This window comes from Aquarana catesbeiana, linkage group LG11, assembly GCF_042186555.1.
Source record: "Aquarana catesbeiana isolate 2022-GZ linkage group LG11, ASM4218655v1, whole genome shotgun sequence".
Classification (NCBI taxonomy): Eukaryota; Metazoa; Chordata; class Amphibia; order Anura; family Ranidae; genus Aquarana; species Aquarana catesbeiana.
In genome coordinates, this window is record NC_133334.1 from 133,295,847 (window position 1) to 133,314,601 (window position 18,755).

Below are 18,755 nucleotides of genomic sequence, written 5' to 3' on the forward strand. Positions count from 1 at the left end.
GAAGCAAAGGGCCGCATCTGGCCCCTGGGCCACAGTTTGGAGCCACTGCTTTAGGGCATTAATTGCAAAACCCCCAACGGATCCTGCTGGCTGGGAAAGATTTTACACAAGGCCATAAAGGTTATGTCTTGAGTGTCACAGCCCCTACGGGCAGTACTTTCCACCCAAGATACTTGATCTAGGACCCCTGCTTGCCACTTTTTGCTCAACCACTTTGTATTTGTCCCATCTACTATTTGTGCTATTATTACAGCCTTGTCATATCTCTTTATATCTGGTGTTGCTAAACCCCCATGTTTTTTTCCCCTGCTTATTAACCCAAATTGTACTCTGGGTTTTTTTATCTTCTGGCAAGGGTTCTAATCATTTCTTGCTTTATCCAAAGCTAAAACAAAAAGAAAAGTTTTTCCTGACGTTATAACCAAAAATTTTACTTTATTTTGCTGAGATACAAAAAAACAAAACAAAATGATCTGTTCACTTTCATACAAGCACTGTGGTTTATTGATTAGCACTTTGGCCTTGCAGAACTGCAGTCCTGGGTTCATTTTCTATCGCTGACACTATTTGCATGAGGTTTGTATGTTTCCCAATTAATTTTGAAAAGGATGCTGTTATGTTGTCCAATTTCACTGTGATTACAAAAATTTATTGGAATGGTCATAGGCACATCTTTTTTTTGTTTCTTTCTGTGAATATTTATTGAACAGAAAGGATAATGCATAATTTTATGTTCAAAAGGATCAATGATGACATTTATCACATTTATTATTATTTTATATAGCATCAAGTTTGCACAGTGCTTTTGAATATATGGGAGACAGTACAGTTGGAATACAATTTAATAGCTCATGAGAGCTTACAATCTCATGCCCCGTACACACGGTCGGATTTTCCGACGGAAAATGTGTGATAGGACTTTGTTGTCGGAAATTCCGACCGTGTGTGGGCTCCATCACACATTTTCCATCGGATTTTCCGACACACAAAGTTTGAGAGCAGGATATAAAATTTTCCGACAACAAACTCCGTTGTCGGAAATTCCGATCGTGTGTACACAAATCCGACGGACAAAGTGCCACGCATGCTCAGAATAAATAAAGAGATGAAAGCTATTGTCCACTGCCCCGTTTATAGTCCCGACGTATGTGTTTTACGTCACCGCGTTTAGAACTATCGGATTTTCCGACAACTTTGTGTGACCGTGTGTATGCAAGACAAGTTTGAGCCAACATCCGTCGGAAAAAATCCTAGGATTTTGTTGTCGGAATGTCCAAACAAAGTCCGACCGTGTGTACGGGGCATAAGGCTGGGTTCACACTAGTGCAAATGGATGTGGGTTCCTTGCATCCAATTCGCAATAGCAGAAGATTGTGACCAGCTCTCTATAGAGCCAGTTCACATATCTCCACTGTGGCTCCGCTGCAAATTTGCACCAGATCCTGTGCATCTTTTGGTCTGTTTCCGGTCCGAATTCAGCCAAAAATTCAGGCTGAAATCGGACCTGAAACAGCAAACGGGGACACACCAGACCCCTGCTGTGAGCCACATGCAGCTTAGATGTGAACCCAGCCTAAAGGTGTATTAGGACATTTTGGTGAAAATAACTTTCGGGGGAAATGTTATTACAAATGTCTGTTTCACAAAGTTGGCAGATACAGTCTAAAAGCTACTTCTAAAAAATAAATTAAACTTATGAGTTACATAGATATCTGCTACTGTGCAAAATGCAAATGATTGTATGAACCGCATACAGAAGTGACTGTAATGTTCTCGTCCTTCCTTCATTTACACCCAATTCTTCTTTCATTTAAATAATGTTATTTGGAAATTCTCGAAAAAGATAGTATCCCTCTATGGCCAGCATTAAACTCGGTTGTGTTGGATTATATGTTGACAGATATTTATTGCAGCACTTCCTTCTTAAATTCATATAAGATGTGTGTATCTATTTGTTAACAGTTTGGCTTAGAAAGAACAAAGTGAAATAGAAGCTGTGTCCACAGGAAAAGAAAGGTGTCAGACTGGACACATATCCAAAGCTCATAGATCATTCTACATGACTGGATCCTAGTATTTGTGGCCATTGTAACACTTCCAGATGGTAATATCAACACCCCAAAAAGGAAGGCCTTGTAAACAGTTCAAGCATTTCCAGTATTTCCACCTCTGAAGTCCTAAAACAGAAGGTATATATGTCTATCACTTCCATCACATAATAAACAAATTCCTAAGCATAATTCATGAGCAATGCCAATGAAATTATTATTTTGTGTTGAGAAATGTGCATCCAAAACAACGTTTACGTTTTATACAGAATGCATTGTTGCCCTGTTAATGGAAGTATAAAAATATCAGATCTGATGGCAGGATCAACAAGTAAAAAACTACTGTATGTTACAAGGGAAACTCAGAAAAACAAAAATTGACGTGTTAATGCTAATGACAAATTGCATCATATATCATTCGTTTTGATTTTGCTGATTTGTTCCTCTATAAGTTTACCCATCTATTATAGAAGAACATCGCTGGCTATGTTGGATTTTCATTTATTTAGAGCATTTTCTCAAGCGGTATTGCTTCTATCACCAGAGGTACAGTGGACACTTTCAAAATGAACTTTTGCATTTTATGTTAAAAAGACATTCAGGGCAAAGCGGAAGTGTCTCTGCAAGGCCCCCTTCCAAACCACTTATACTTACCTTACCAGTGCTCCCTTGACACTACCTCTTCCTCCTCCATAGCTGGTGACAACACTAGGTATGTCCAGGTATAGAGAAGCTAGTGACCTTCTCCCATGTGGTAGTGCTTAGTTACTATCATGTGACTAAGGGACTGACGCTCTCCTTGCTTGCTGATACTAATCATTTTAGTATAACGTTTCTCATTGGCTCCCAGGGTCAACAACAGTGGTGCAAGGAATGCTGGGCATAGACAGAGGAATGTTGTCATAATTTGTTGCTGTCTATGCACAGAAGAATAGGGGAATGAGAGGGTTGTGATGTCTGATGCTATCTGAGTAAATTACCCCTACTTACAGTGCCTTGAAAAAGTATTCATACCCCATTTTGTCATGTTACAACCAAAAACATAATATTATTTTATTGGGATTTTTTGTGATAGACCAACATGAAGTGGCACATAATTGTGTGGTGGAAGGAAAATAATAAATGGTTTTCAAAATGATTTACAAATAAATATCTGGAAAGTGTGGCATGCATTTGTATTCAGCCCCCTTTACTATGAATGCCTTAACTAAAATCTAGTGGAACCAATTGCCTTCAGAAGTTATTAGTAAATAGAGTCCACCTGTGTTTAATTTAATCTCAGAATAAATACAGCTGTTCTTCGAAGCCCTCAGAGGTTTGTTAGAGAACCTTAGTGAACAAACAGCATGCATACAAATGCACGCCACACTTTTCACATATTTAATTGTAAAAAAAATGTGAAAACTATTTATAATTTTCCTTCCACTTTACAATTATGTGCCACTTTGTGTTGGTCTATCACAGAAAATCCCAATAAAATACATTTACGTTTTTGGTAGTTACAAGACTAAATGTGGAAAATGTCAAGGGGTATGAATACTTTTTCAAGGCACTATATTTTTGGCCCACACAGCAGCAACAGAGAAATGGCCAACAGACTAGTATTGGCTGGGGAACTCCAATTGCTAAATAAGTACTTTATATTGGCTTGGGAGAAATATATAATATATTTGTTTATCCCCTAATGTGAGCTTTTGTGATTGGCTTGGGAGAAATAATCAGCTTACCACACACATGCCACACACTCATGGAGAAGCCCAGCAGGAAGTTTGCATAGCAAACTGGAAAATTCCTCTACTTCGCACTAAAAAGTCACAGACCATCCAATATGGATGCTTCTGAACTTTGTGCACTGAATTCAAATTTCAGGTGATTTAAAAAAAGCAGTGGGTTTTGTATCATGTACAGTATATGAAGTTGGCTATGTTGGAGGGCCTGAAATCAGTAAGTAAAAGTTAGGGGGTCCTCAAAGTCCAATCCAAGCATAGCCAACATAGGTACTGACCTAATGCTGCAGAACTGTCAGGATTAAGTCCCAAAACACCTGTACATCATCTTGCTGTCAGTAACACATTCCTGAGTATAATAAAAGGTTCCAGACTGCTGCCATGACTGCAAATGTAATTTAGCTAGATCCTCATTGTCATCATACTTGGTATCCAGATGTGTACACATTTCACAAGAATTTCTCATTTCACAGAATTTTTATTGTAAGTTAAAATCATTTACAAAACAAGAAAACAAATATTGAACTAAGTCCAATTCCACAAACACATGGCATAGAATATATGGAAGACACTCCTAGGAAAAGTACTGTTCACATGCTAACAGTGCAAACATAGAGGTCAACTATAAAACATTCTAGTCAGGTGTACATGTACAATCAGTGTATTAAGTCATATCTATTTTCACACCAAGTAAGCCAGTGATGCCAATTTGCCAACATTGAAAGCAAGCTCCCCCTGTTAGACCCCAACATGCATTCATAAATACAATGAGTGTGCACTATGGGGATCACCTCTGAGCAAGGAGGTATATTTGCATGAATTTCTGTGAAATATCACAATATCAACACAGTTGCTGTCTGTGATACTTTTTTTTTGTACTAGCAGTAACATTTTCAGAACAATCATTCAGGGAGCAGTACTGATACACAAACGTTTAGTGAAATGTTATGAAAAAATAGAGTAGATTAGGGGACTATGAAATTGAGGGGAGGGGGGAATAAACGTATGTCTCTAAAAATATATAGTACATTGCCATCTATCCCACATTAAACTACTACAGTGGAACCTTGGTTTATGAGTAACGTGGTTAACGAGCGTTTTGAAAGATGAGCAACTTTTAAAAATAAAATTCTGACTCGGTTTGGAGTGTTGTCTCGCAAAATGAGCAGAATTCAAGCTAATGGGGTGTGCAGTACCGCATTTGGCCAGAGGTGCGGAGGCAGTGGTGACACTCGAAATGGTTCTGAGCCATTCAGAGCCTTTTGGAAATACTCGGAACCACTCAGAAATACTCGTAAACACTTGGAAATACTCTGTTCTGAGTGTTTTCGAGCCTTTCCGAGACTTTCAGAGTTCAGCCGAGCTGTCCCCGAGTATTTCCGAGGCTCTCCGGCGCCCCCCCACCTCTGGCCACATGCGGTATTGCATGCAATAGAAGTCAATGCGGAACAAATTATCTTCATTTCCATTGACTTCTATGGGGAAACTCGCTTTGATATGTGAGTGCTTTGGTTTACAAGCATTCTCCTGGAATGTATTTTGCTTGTAATCCAAGGTTCCACTGTATTTGTAATGCAGTGTGAAGCAGACACAAAGAGTGGGAATCGGGATGTATTATAGTTGGAATGATGAGAAGAGGAGACAAATTGCAACAATAATTGAGTTCTTAACCCAAATAACATGCTCAATCACCTGCTTGGAGCAAATCAACATTAAAGCAGAACTAAACCCCATCGATTTAACGGTTTCAAAAAAAGTTACATTAATTTCAGTACCGTTGGGGATAAAAACCTAAAAGGGGTTTTAAACATACCCTGCACTATCCAAAAAAAGTTTGGCTTTAGTTACAATTTAATTAGTTATAGTGTAACTTAGGATTCATAGAAGGAGAACAACTCATGGGAAATCAACAAGGAGCTCACAACAGTTTTTTTCGTGTTTATAACCCTTTAAATGGCCTAAAAATTCCCTACCACTCATTTTGGTAATTTTACTGACATGTGCAGCATATTTAGGTAGTTCTTCGCTTCTGCTACACCAAATGAAAAAATAATTCCCTCCAGTTCGTAGTTAATAGAACTGGAGGTAATAAAGACCTACTATTACTTGACATACAGAGAAAGGAAGTGCCTGTCCTTGTACTCAGTGTAGCAGAGTGGCATTTTTGCTGCCACTATCCTCTTCCTGTTACTGATTGTAAAGTACTTTGTCAGCTTCACAGCTGACAGCCTCCCTCCCGACAACCTGTGATGCTGCAGTGGGTGAAGCCTGCTGGAAAATCTGAGACACTAGTTCCCCATCAAGTTCAAGTGGGGAACTAGTGGGGAACTAGTGTCTGTGAATCCTTATCAGACTTCACCCTGCAGGAACAAAACTTCCTGCCACTGCACTGTCTGACAGGTGCAGTGGTGGTGGTGGGGGGGGGGGGGATAAACACAGTTGTACTAAGGGTGGAATGTCTGTATGAACACTCCAACCATAGTGTGCCTCCACTTGATGCATGCCCCAGATTCATGTACCTGTCTACAACAGATTCCTGAATCTGTGATTGGCACCATCCTTTGTCCTGTGAATGCAAGTCAGAAATTCCAAAGCGTGTCTTAGACACTCTTAAAGTGGTTGTAAACCCTTACAGACCACTTTTACCTACAGGTAAGCCTAGGTTAAGGCTTACATGTAGCTGCAAGAAATATCTCCTAAACCTACATGGTTTAGGAGATATTTGCAAAAGATAGGCACCGATGTCTACGGCGCATGCACCATAGACAACGGCACGCAGGGGCACTGAGAATGCCGTTTCTAGGGGTGATCGTGCCGTTAGTGGCGGCTCCCACGCGCATGCACGGGAGTGACATCATCGTGGCTCTGGCCAGTCACAGCACCGGAGCCGCGATACCCGGAAGTCACTCCGGGAGATATGGCAGCGACGGAGGAGGGGAACTATGACCACTTCAGGGGCTTCGATCTCAGGTAAGTAATTTATAATGAGCTAGTATGCTATGCATACTAGCTCATTATGCTTTTGTCTTGCAGGGTGTTTATTTTTTTTTCCAGAGGGTTTACTTCCTTTTTAATGAGTTCCCCTGTATGTGTCTTATCTAAGGGACCAAAATGATCATGAACCCCCCCTAAGCATCAGTTGCTTGATATTGATTATTGCTGTTGTGGTAATGTAGTAATTTAACAATGAAAGCAGAATTTATGCAAAACAATATAGGATCTTTGCACCATGCAGGCATTTTGCATCCCTGAATGGCTAATTTGGTGTGCATTTATTCAAATATTTTAATTAGTTATGTATCTTATATAGAATATTAAATATTTTACAATAGATTAACATTGTTTTCAGTAAAGTTTAAAAAAATAGGGGTGGCAATACAGTATTATGACAAGAGTCACGCAGCTGTATGCTATGTCACTGAATAGACTCCTTAAAATATAAAATATGTTTGATCACGCAAAAATAACAATTTAACATGGCCATCTGGATTGCAATTTATAAGTTTCACTAAAATGGTGAGGCTTAGACAGTTTAGGAGCAATTCTAGTCTTTGTGATGCCAGAAGCCAGAAGTTAAACATGCAACATTTCTATTTCAGTCTATTCTTTTTTTGGACTTATCTCACACAGGACCTTTCTTCTTACAAGAATTACAACCACCAAACTAGTGAAACAAATTATTTGAAAGCATCAGCGGCAGGAGAACATGCATCCATATATTATTTAGTAATGTAGAATTCCTGAAAAAACTTACTTTAGTAATTAGCATTATAGTAATAATTGCAACTTACAATATGTTATTTATGAGATAGAGCCATAAAACATTTCCCCCAAAGTATTTTACTGCAAAACTGTGTAAGGATGTGCAATCATTATCAAGCTCAGAACAACTGAGGCCTCAATTGATTTAAATCCTTATATCATATTTAAACACTCAAAAACTAAAATGTAAACAATTGCATTTTCTTAGTCCTTATGTTGTGATTGCATTAGTTTTCTTTTTTTTCATGTTTTTTTGGGGGGTTTATTTTTATCTGGTAATACTGTGAATAAAACACGTCCTTTCCCTTCATGTCTACACTAATTTCTATCCTATGGAAGGAACTGTGGTGGATACATGCTGGATTTTAAGCATGTTTACCTTTGTTCATCTTCATTACACCATGGATTGAATAGACTAAAAGTTTACAAAAGTGAGATAACATTGTTTAAACTGTCATTCCAGCTTAGAGATAATGAAAAGGACACTACATTTTTGGCTAAATCAACAAGTATTTTCTGTACTTGCTAACATTTTTAAATAGGGAAACTAATGCAAACACCACAGAAGACTATAAAGACTGGTAAGCTGAAATATTTTTTTTTAATGAGTTTAGATAGACTTTAACACTAGTCTGACATTTTTAGTTACAACAATATCATAATTTGTTGATAGAGATTTTATGCACTCTGTGCATCGCACAATAACTGATGAGCTTGAACATACCCAGAAGAAGTTAAAGCAGTTGTAAAGACAGAAGTTTTTTTTTTTATCTTAATGCATTCCATGCATTAAGATAAAAAGCCTTCAGTGTGCAGGAGCCCCCCTTAGCCCCCCTAATACTTACCTGAGCCCTATCTCAATCCAGCAATGTTGCACAAGAGAATCGGCTGTCCGGGACTCTCCCTCCTCATTGGCTAAAACAGCATCAAAGCACCAGTGAGCCAATGAGGAGGCAGAAGGGGTGGGGCCTGGCCACGGCTTTGCATCTGAATGGACACACAGAGCTGCGGCTCAGCTTGAGTGCAAGCTGATTGTTGTGGGGGGACTCAACAGGAGGGAGGGGCCAGGAACGTCGAAGAGGAACCCGAGAAGAGAAAGATCTGGGCTGCTCTGTGCAAAACCCCTGCACAGAGCAGGTAAATATAAAATGTTTGGGATTTTTTTGCACAAAAAGACTTTAGTATTACTTTAAAGCCTAACTCTATGTTTTAATGAACTTTAAGTAGTTTGTTTGGACCAAGCTTGTCCAAACAAACTATTTCCTGCAAGAAAAACAGAAATGGAAGGCGCGCACACCTAGTGCATTATCAAAGATAATTTAATAATAAAAATGTTTTATATAAAAGTGGGTACTCACAAAATACAACTGACAAAAGGCCATAAAAACAATGCATGGACATGCACAGAACACGTGGTACAGCTAACCCGTTTTGGGGGCGCACCCCCTTCCTTAGAGTTAGGCTAGTCTCATATACCATGGGCAAGCATTTTTATAGGGAATGGTGGAATTGAAAATTGCGTGTCAAAAAGAGCCACGCCCTCAAGGGGGTGGGAAAAGGAAAAAAAAAAAAAAGATAAAAAAAAATTATATCAATACATATATACATGTGTGTGTATATGTGTATGTGTGTGTGTGTATGTATATATATATATATATATATATATATACATACATACATACACAGAAATACACATACACACATACAAATAGTTGCACCAATGAAAAAACAACATGATCCATATCAAAAACCTATAACCAAAAACAAAAAACGCCATCATAAATACACAAATAAATAATGATAATTGATTCAAATCCACAATATATTGCACATTCATTTATATGTAGTCAGTTGAATACAAGTGTAGGAACACATAAGCAAAAAGCGGATGCAGGATTGATAATTGGGTCAATCCATGTCTCACCTCTACATGCCTGAAGTGGCTGCGGGGGGGGTGGGGTGGAATTGGGCACTCAGAAGTGCCCAAAAAACACACACTAGGATCACCCTATGGGAAGTAACTGTGAATTTATTTGATATCTGTTACTCCACACCTTGGAAGATGTATTAGCGCTGGAAGTGACTTTGTTTTTTGTAAACTATTTCCTTCACTAACTCCCAGAACAAAATTGAGTCAGACTGAGCATTGTGCGGCCATTCACAGACAGCTTTGTATTTTATGAATGATTACAAAAGCTTCTTCTGACTGGCTGAAGTGGAGATCATGACATTATCTGTCCACCTCTATGTCTCAGCCAATCAGAGGAAGCCTTGTATTCATTTAGAAAATACAAGGCTTCCTGTGAATGGCTGAGCAGTGATCAGCCTGGCTCTATTTTGTTCTGGGGTTGGGACTGGAAGTCCCTGTACTGCTGCCAGAACACAGCTCTATATACTCTATGTAGCTGATGCTACATACAGTTCATAGAGTGCTGAGAGCTGCAGCATGTGTTGCATGTGTTAGTAAAGGTAACAGTTTGTTTGGACCAGCTTGTATCTTGATCTTAAAAACTACGGGATAATGGTGTTGTGGTAACTTGCACCAAAAAAAATAAATAACAAGCATAATAATAATTTTCTTGATATCACTAGAAAAAAAAGCCTTTGAAAATTTGTTTGCAATAACTCCATCATATCAACAGCAAAGCAGCTTCATTATTATCCCATTAGAGAAGAAGAGAAGGTGTGCTGAATTTAGAGATTTCATAATTTGCCACGTCACGAATGCTATTCTCCATTACGAACGCTAGTTTACAAGACCGACCCCTTCTGGCTCGTCCTTGCTTCCAAGCATGCGTGTTTGTACTTTGGACTTTTGTCTGACAGACTTTTGTACACACACTTGGAAAATCCGACAACAGACATTTGTCCGCGGAAAATTTTAAAGCCTGCCATCCAACATTTGTCTGTAGAAAATCCAACAATTGTCCGAGGAAGCATACAAACGGTCAGATTTTCCGCCAACAGCCTGTCATTACACATTTGCCATCAGAAAATCCGATCGTGTGTACGAGGCTAAAGCCTGAAAAAATGGGAAACTAATGCAACCACCAGATCTAAGGACTGTTAATCTACAATATGGTACAGTTTTGTTCTTGAGTTTAGCTTTTCTGCTAAGTGGAGTGAGAGGGCTGAATATGGCCCAGAACAATATTACTTTGACATGCTTAGTTTCTTTTCAATAGTTTTTTTTATTGAAGCTTAGACTAGAAACATTATTACATCAATTGCATTGTAATATACATTGGATTACATAAGCAGTCGACAAGCAATACCATAATGAATATGTTTCAATCAAAAAGCATGCACGTCCTACTTCTTCAATGTGGATGTCACGCACAACCTGTATAGTCTAAACTGCAAATAACATTTTTCATTCTATAACAATAAATGAATGAACAAATAAAAGAAATAGAAAACAAAAAGAGAATTTAACAACATATGTGTACCAAGGTTTGTGAATCTTCATTACAGTCATCAATACACGAGGATAGTAAATAACTCAATACAAATGAATCATCTACTGGGTATTGTAAGACCCAGGGTGCCCATTGTGGTGTGAAAAAACCCATATTATTAGAGTATGACGCAAAGTATTTCTCATATTGGTATTGGGATGTAACTCTGTGAATTACCTCAGTAATGTTTGGTGTCAAATTAGATTTCCATTTAGCAGTGATAGTGAGACGTGCAGCTATCAATATATATCTTATCAGACATGCTTAGTTTTAACAATATTAATACTCTTGATAGAGATTTTATGTACAATACAATTCAATCCAGGGGGAATCAGAGGCCCCTGCTCATTCAGAATGTAAACTCCAATGAGCAGGGCCATCCAGCTCCTCCTGTATTGAATTGTATTGTAACTGTACTGTCTGCCCTCATGTTGTAAAGAGCTGCACAAACTGTCAGTGCTATGTAAATACTGTATAATAATAATACTTTAAGCATTGTGCAATAATGATGAGATTGCACATTCCCAAAAGAAGTTAAGGGTTAATAGTTGTAAAATTGGAGGAGTCTATACAAATTCAATCTTGCATGGAAATATTTTTTGCTAGGAAGACCCTACAAATCAGATATATAGGTATTGTAATTTTGATAAACTAGTTTTTATTTATGGAACATGTCTTTGCATTAGTTTTGGTAAATGTAAAATGTTCTGTCAAGAAACATTTGGCTTGAGCTTCACCCTTGAGAATGAGATCTCTTGAAAGTTGACTCATTTACTAATGTGTGACATCATAAAATGTGTATAGTTATCTTGTCTTTGTTCAGATCACTTCCATTGTTTGCATCAAATTCCACTTATTTAAAGATGTCTAGTAAGCATCAGGACTATATGTCACTCACAATAGTATAGGAATAAGTGGAATTCCCTCTAACCACCATGCTTTGTGTCCAGTGGAACTGCAACATTTGGCAGCTTCCTGCTATTAGGACAATATTCCAGTTAAACTAATTTCAAGAGATTGAAATGCATTGAGCTGTTCAAAGCCTTTTAATAAATTACACCAGGAAGTCAGACATTTGAATGGGAAAACACAGGATCTTATCAGTGCCACTGACTTTATTGTTTTGCCAGGATGTCTTTCTTTGTCATAAAACAATAACTAGCGTTGAGTGGTGTTCACCCTACAGACACACACTAATTGTATCTTTTAATCTGGGTCAAACTGCTCCGGTTTATTACAGTCTCAACCAAAAGAACAACAACAGCAAAAAAAAGACAAAGAAAAAAAGTGGGGAAAACATTTGCTAATAATTTAGCTGCAGGATTGCAGAGATAAACGCTAATGACTGAGCACAATTACCCCTCTGAAATGTGAAACCTATTTATCTTTTTAACCCTGTTTCAGATAGGAAGTGGGAAATAATTATTTATTTTCCCAGAACAAACAATCTTGTTAGTATGCAACAGTGAAATGATATAGAAGCAGACATCCTTTGTTTTATTTGCTATTAATTTAGCAATGCACACGAGCAATTTACAAATTAAATTGAATTGCAAGGTAAGAAAGAGCTAAGGTGATCAAACCCTACTCAGTTCTGACTGATCGAAAAATCTTTAGTGATTATCTGTTACACTTTGAGCCATAAGATATTATAAGGAAAAAGGTTCTATACCTTTGAGTCAAAGATTTTGCTGCACACTGGAAAATCTTTGATAATTGCAAAGTAGTGTCACAGAGGCACCTGAATGTAATGGAAAAGCTACAAACTGATTCTTCATAAAGTTGAGCGTTATTATCCTTGGAATCATGCACAAACACTGTCAACACTGTCAATTTTAATATGATTCTGGGGATAACAGATATCAACTTTATGAAAAATTAGCTTTCCATATTTCCATTTTCATTTGGGCTTTTGCATTTGAAACTAATTTCCAATCTTTTTGGGCTCCCATACCCTTTTCCTGCACAAGAATCTGTAGACTGCAGTGTGTAGTATTGTCTTGATCATCCCACCTAGCATTGAGTGTGAACACTTCTGTGTGGGGATAGTGGATTATCTGACCCCCCCCCCCCATATGGGAGCTCATCAGGTGAGAGAAAGGGAGATGGGGTGGAAGGAAGTAGATTAAAATAAAGGAGGAGAAAGGGGGATGGAAAAAATAAGTGGGAAGAGAGGAGGGAGAATGAATGAATAAGGAAGATATTAATAGAGTGTCATAGAGAATAAAGGGATAGAGAAGATATGAAAGAGAGTGAAAGGGAGTGAAAGAGCAAGAAGGTGAGACAGAGAGATAGAGAGAGGAAGTGTGAAGGAGAGAGTAAAGAATGTATTGATGAAGAGAGGAAACATTTAATGTGGGGGAATGGCAGAGTGGGGGGTGAGGGGAGAGGATTCATGAACCTTTTTTTTTTTTTTGGGGGGGGAGACCCCACCCCGTAAGGGGTAATCATGATTTGGTGAAGTTTTGAAATGTTTTATATCACTGTTTCTTGCCTTTATTCACTGTACGTATAGTATGTATAGTGATCATACACATAAATAACAGAAGGAGGGGGAGGCGGGATTAATGCACAAGGGAAATGAAGCACGGGGTAGATACTAACATAAAGGGAAGACAGTGGAAGGGAGGGAAGCGAAGGGTGGGTAGGGAATGGAAGTAGAGATTGGGGGTAGTAAAGGGGTTATAAGGAACAAATCCTACACTTAACTTGGGGAATTTAATTTTTTTTTCTTCTGGTTTTGCATGTGTGTTTTTTTTTTTCTTTTGGGTTTGGGGTACACGATGAATAGACAATGAGTAGAATATATTAAGAATACACAATCATAGAGATGGGGGGGGTCCCGGAACCCCACCCTCACCACGCCCACTTATTCCAAAGAGTAATAGGTTTCTCGCTAAATGGTTTTCTTTATTATTATGTATAACAGTGGAATGTAATGTATTACTAGGTGAATGTAGTATGTAAGGGAAAGAAGGGAATGAATTGGTAATAAAGAGTCCATATGCCCACAGAGAACAAAGGAGATATAAAACAAGGGGATAAAATAAGATGTGGTTGATGTAGAAGGGAGGGGAGGGGAGAAACATAGAGGATATAAGGAATTGTTGAATTGTTGAAATGCTCCTTCCCCTCCGATCTGGCTTTTCTCCTCTCCCTTCTCTCCCATTTTCTTAGGAAGCTGATGTGGAAATAGTACAGTGAATATGTGAAATGTGTTATTTTAATATACTGTTGGAGTTTGCTTGGATGGCTCGGACTGGAGTAGCTGTGCTCAACCATAACCCCCTAATAGGCCAGCACTCAAAGAACCAATGATACGGAATCTGAGTGCTTAAAGCAGTAGTGCTTTAGGGACCTTCGGAGAGTCGGAGTTAAATGACCGACCTGAGGGCTCTTAGTGGGAAGGGAATTAATTTTGATTTTTGATTTTTTTTTCTGTCTCTCTCTCTCCTCTCCTCTCCTCTCCTCTCCTCTCCTCTCCTCTCCTCTCCTCTCCTCCTCTCCTCCCATTTCCCTTATTCTTGCCTACACTTCTGGGACCCAGGTCCCTATTAGAGATCAGCGAGGAAAGCTCACTTCCTTGGTATAAGTGCCATAGACCCGGGGGAGGAGTAAGGGAAAATGGAAGATCTTTCGGTAATGTCCCTCAATGTTAAGGGACTAAATATCCCAGAAAAACAACGTACATTACTTCAGGATCTAATGAGATTGCAGATAGCTATCGCATTTATTCAAGAAACACACTTTAGAGAAAATAACCTTCCACTGTTAACCTCCCTGGCGGTATGATTATTTCGGATTTTAGGTGCTGAAAGCGGTACAATTATTTTGCATGGAAATTTGGCGTTTTATATTGTAGGTCTGTAAATCTTAACAATAACACACTTAAATCTGTCCAAACCAGAGTCTAGTAGATATGCCGGGTATGATAAAGTTTGAAACACAAAAACATAAATTATAATATAATAAATAAAAATAAATAATTAAAAAAAAAAAAAAAAATAGTACTAAAATAAATTTCCCCACAATTCACTATCGCTCAATTCTGCAAGTGTTCTAATTTACTATCGCTGTTTTCTAGCTGGTCTAAAGCCACTTTTGACGTAAAGGGACACTTTTTGGTTGCTATGGACAATCTCCAGTTTCCAGGCAGAAAGAACAGTGTATATCATGTAAAACTGCATGCAGGGCATGGGACAAAGCACTGGGGACAAAAGGGATGTGAAATCATTTCATACAGTACTGTAATCTGTAAGATTACAGTACTGTATGTGTTATGATTTTTACTTTTTTTTTAATTTGCCGCCAGGCTCCGCCCCCGTGCGTCGCGCCGCTCGCAGGGAACGGAGCCTGGCACAGAGAGGCTTCGGAGGAGGACGGAGCCCTCGGACACTGCGGGTGACATCGCAGGATCCCGGGGACAAGGTAAGTAAAACCGCCCCAGGATCCTGCAATGCGATCCCGAGTGTGGCTCGGGGTTACCGCTAATGGTACTGAATTTTAACCCCGAGCCACACTCGGAAATACCGCCAGGGAGGTTAAGAAGTAGAAATTATCTTGTGGTGTACCATGCATGCAATGCTGAATCCAAATCCAAGGGAGCATCTATTATGATATCGAATACAGTGGCATGGGATTATAGAGACTCCATTATAGATGTAAAAGAAAGGTATTTGTTCATTAAGGGAACTATTGGAGGGGAAGTAGCGACGCTGGCCTCATATTATGCTTCAAATACTCAGCAAGATATTTTTGTAAAAAATATACTAGAAAAACTTATGGGGTTTAAAGAAGGACAGTTGATCATGGGAGGAGACCTTAATGTCCCCCTGATACCCAAAGAAGATACTTCATCAGGAGTATAGTCAGTGACACCTAAAATAAGGAAGGGGATTTCCCAAGCAATGGCAAGAATGGTAGACATATGGCAATTACTCCATCCAAGGAAAAAAGATTATACTTTCTTCTCCAATCCTCATAGAGTATACTCACGTATTGATTTTTTTTTTTTGTACCACATAAACAACTACATTCAGTGAGGGAGGCTTCTATTGGCTCAATCACATGGTCAGATCATGCACCAATTTTTTTTTTAAATACAACTCGACAGATAGACGCCACTCATCCCTAATGATGTGGAAACTTAATGAAAGCCTTCTTCAGGATCACATGGTAAGGGAGGACATTCAGAGGGAAATAGAATGGTTCTCTCAGATGAACGACGGGAGTAATCTGGGAAACGCAAAAAGCAGTAATACGGGGAGTACTGATAAAACACAGAGCAAAAATTAAGAAGGAGAGGGAAGCCAAATTAACTATGGCACTGTCCAAAATTCAATGTTTAGAGGCACGACATAAACATGCTCAGACCATAGAAGCTGAACAAGAATTATTAAACGCCCGTAGACAAGTGATTGACTTATTACAGTATAGAGCTAAAATGGCATTACAAATAGGACGTAAATGTAGCTATGAGTCGGGCAATAAATGTGGCAAACAACTTGCAAGAGCATTACGTGAAATACATGCAAGGACATATATACCTTCAGTGAGGAAAAGAGATGGGGAGGAGGTTGGGATGCCTGAACAGATAGCTAAGGTGTTTGGCAAGTTCTACTCCTCACTTTACAACTTGAACTTGGGTACACCAGATCGAATGATGATGGAGGATTTTTTAACAGCAAGCGGAATGCCGAGCCAGACAACTAGTGTGCTGGAGGAGCTGGACTCGCCAATCACATTAGAAGATGTACAGAGGGGAATAAGATTAGCAAAAATGGGGAAGGCACCAGGACCAGATGGGTTCTCGGCCCAGTATTATAAGTTATTCTCATCGGTACTGGGACCCTATATGGTTAAAATGTTCAATGAGTTGGGGGAAGGAGCCTATTTTCATCCAGAGACATTGAAAGCTATGATAGCGGTGATCCCAAAAAAGGGTAAGGACCCAAAGCAATGTGGAAGTTATAGGTCAATATCTTTATTGAATGCTGATTTGAGTATATTCAGTAAGATTTTGGCCTTAAGATTACAACAGCAATGACCCTTTTTGATCCATCAGGATCAAGTGGGATTTGTACCAACAAGAGAAGCAAGGGATAATACCATCAAAACCTTGAACCTGATGCATATAGCAAACTCAACCAAGCATCCGTGTGTGCTCCTTGGAACAGATGCGGAGAAGGCTTTTGATCGGGTGGGATGGGGGTTTATGGTTGCAGTTTTTCGTCATAAAGGATTAGGAGGGAAAATGATTAGATGGATTGCAGGCATGTATAAAGAACCTACAGCCCAAGTGAAGGTAAATGGAGTAGTCTCCCCCGTTTTTGCGATAATGAACGGGAAAAGACAGGGATGTCCATAGTCCCCTTTATTGTTTGCATTGACATTGGAACCCCTTTTGTGTAGAATTTGGCTTAATAAGGATATTGGGGGAATAATGGTAGGAGGAACCCAACATAAAGTTGCAGCATATGCAGATGATATGCTCTTCTCAATGACCAACCCCATAATCTAGCTCCCAAACCTCTTTAGAGAAATTAAGACATATAGCACACTTATTGCAAGATAAATTTCTCTAAATCAGAGGCATTGGCGGTAGCTGTCCCGAAAGAAACAAAGACGTTAATAAAAACAAACTATAAATTTAAATGAGCGGACCAATCTCTGAAGTACTTAGGGACTTATATAGTAGCGGACCTCTCAAAAACATATGAGCTTGATTTCTTGCCAGTGTTAAATAAGGTATGAGGATTATTGGAGAGATGGCATTACATTCCTGGTTTGAAAGAAGCAACATAATTAAGATTATTATTATTATTATTATACAGGATTTATATAGCGCCGACAGTTTACACAGCGCTTTACAACAACATTAGGGCAGACAGTACAAGTACAATACAATTCAATACAGGAGGAATCAGAGGGCCCTGCTCGTTAGAGCTTACAATCTAGGAGGGAGGGTCAAGTTATACAAAAGGGTAATAGCTGTGGGGGATGAGCTAATGGAGAAAATAATGCAGTTGTTAGATGGAGGCAGGATAGGCTTCTCTAAAGAGGAAAGTCTTCAGGGATCGCCTAAAAGTGGATAAATTTGGAGACAGTCTGACAGATTGGGGTAGGGAATTCCAGAGGATGGGCGAGGCTCGGGAGAAGTCCTGGAGGCGGATATGGGAGGAGGTGATGAGGGAGCTAGAGAGCAGGAGATCTTGGGAGGAACGGAGATGGCGTTTAGGTTGGTATTTTGAGACTAGGTTAGTGATGTAGCTTGGGGCACAGTTGTGGATGGCTTTGTAACTTATTGTTAGTATTTTGAATTGAATTCGTTGGGCGAGTGGCAGCCAATGGAGGGATTGGCAGAGAGGGGTAGCAGACACTGATCGGTTTGTAAGGTGGATGAGTCTGGCAGCAGCATTCATGATGGACTGAAGGGGGGATAGTCTATTTAAAGGTAAGCCAATGAGGAGGGAGTTGCAGTAGTCGAGGCGAGAGATAACCAGGGAGTGAATCAGGAGCTTTGTAGTTTCACTGGTTAGAAAGGGACGTAGTTTAGAGATGTTGCGGAGGTTGAGGCGGCAAGCTTTGGAAAGTGATTGGATGTGGGGCTGAAAGGAGAGTTCAGAATCTAGGATAACACCTAGCACCCTGACATGTGGGGACGGGTGGATGGTTTTGCCATTGCTCTTCACAGAGAAGTCAGGGGAAGAGGCACGTGGGGGAGGAAATATTATAAGCTCGGTTTTGGACAAGTTGAGTTT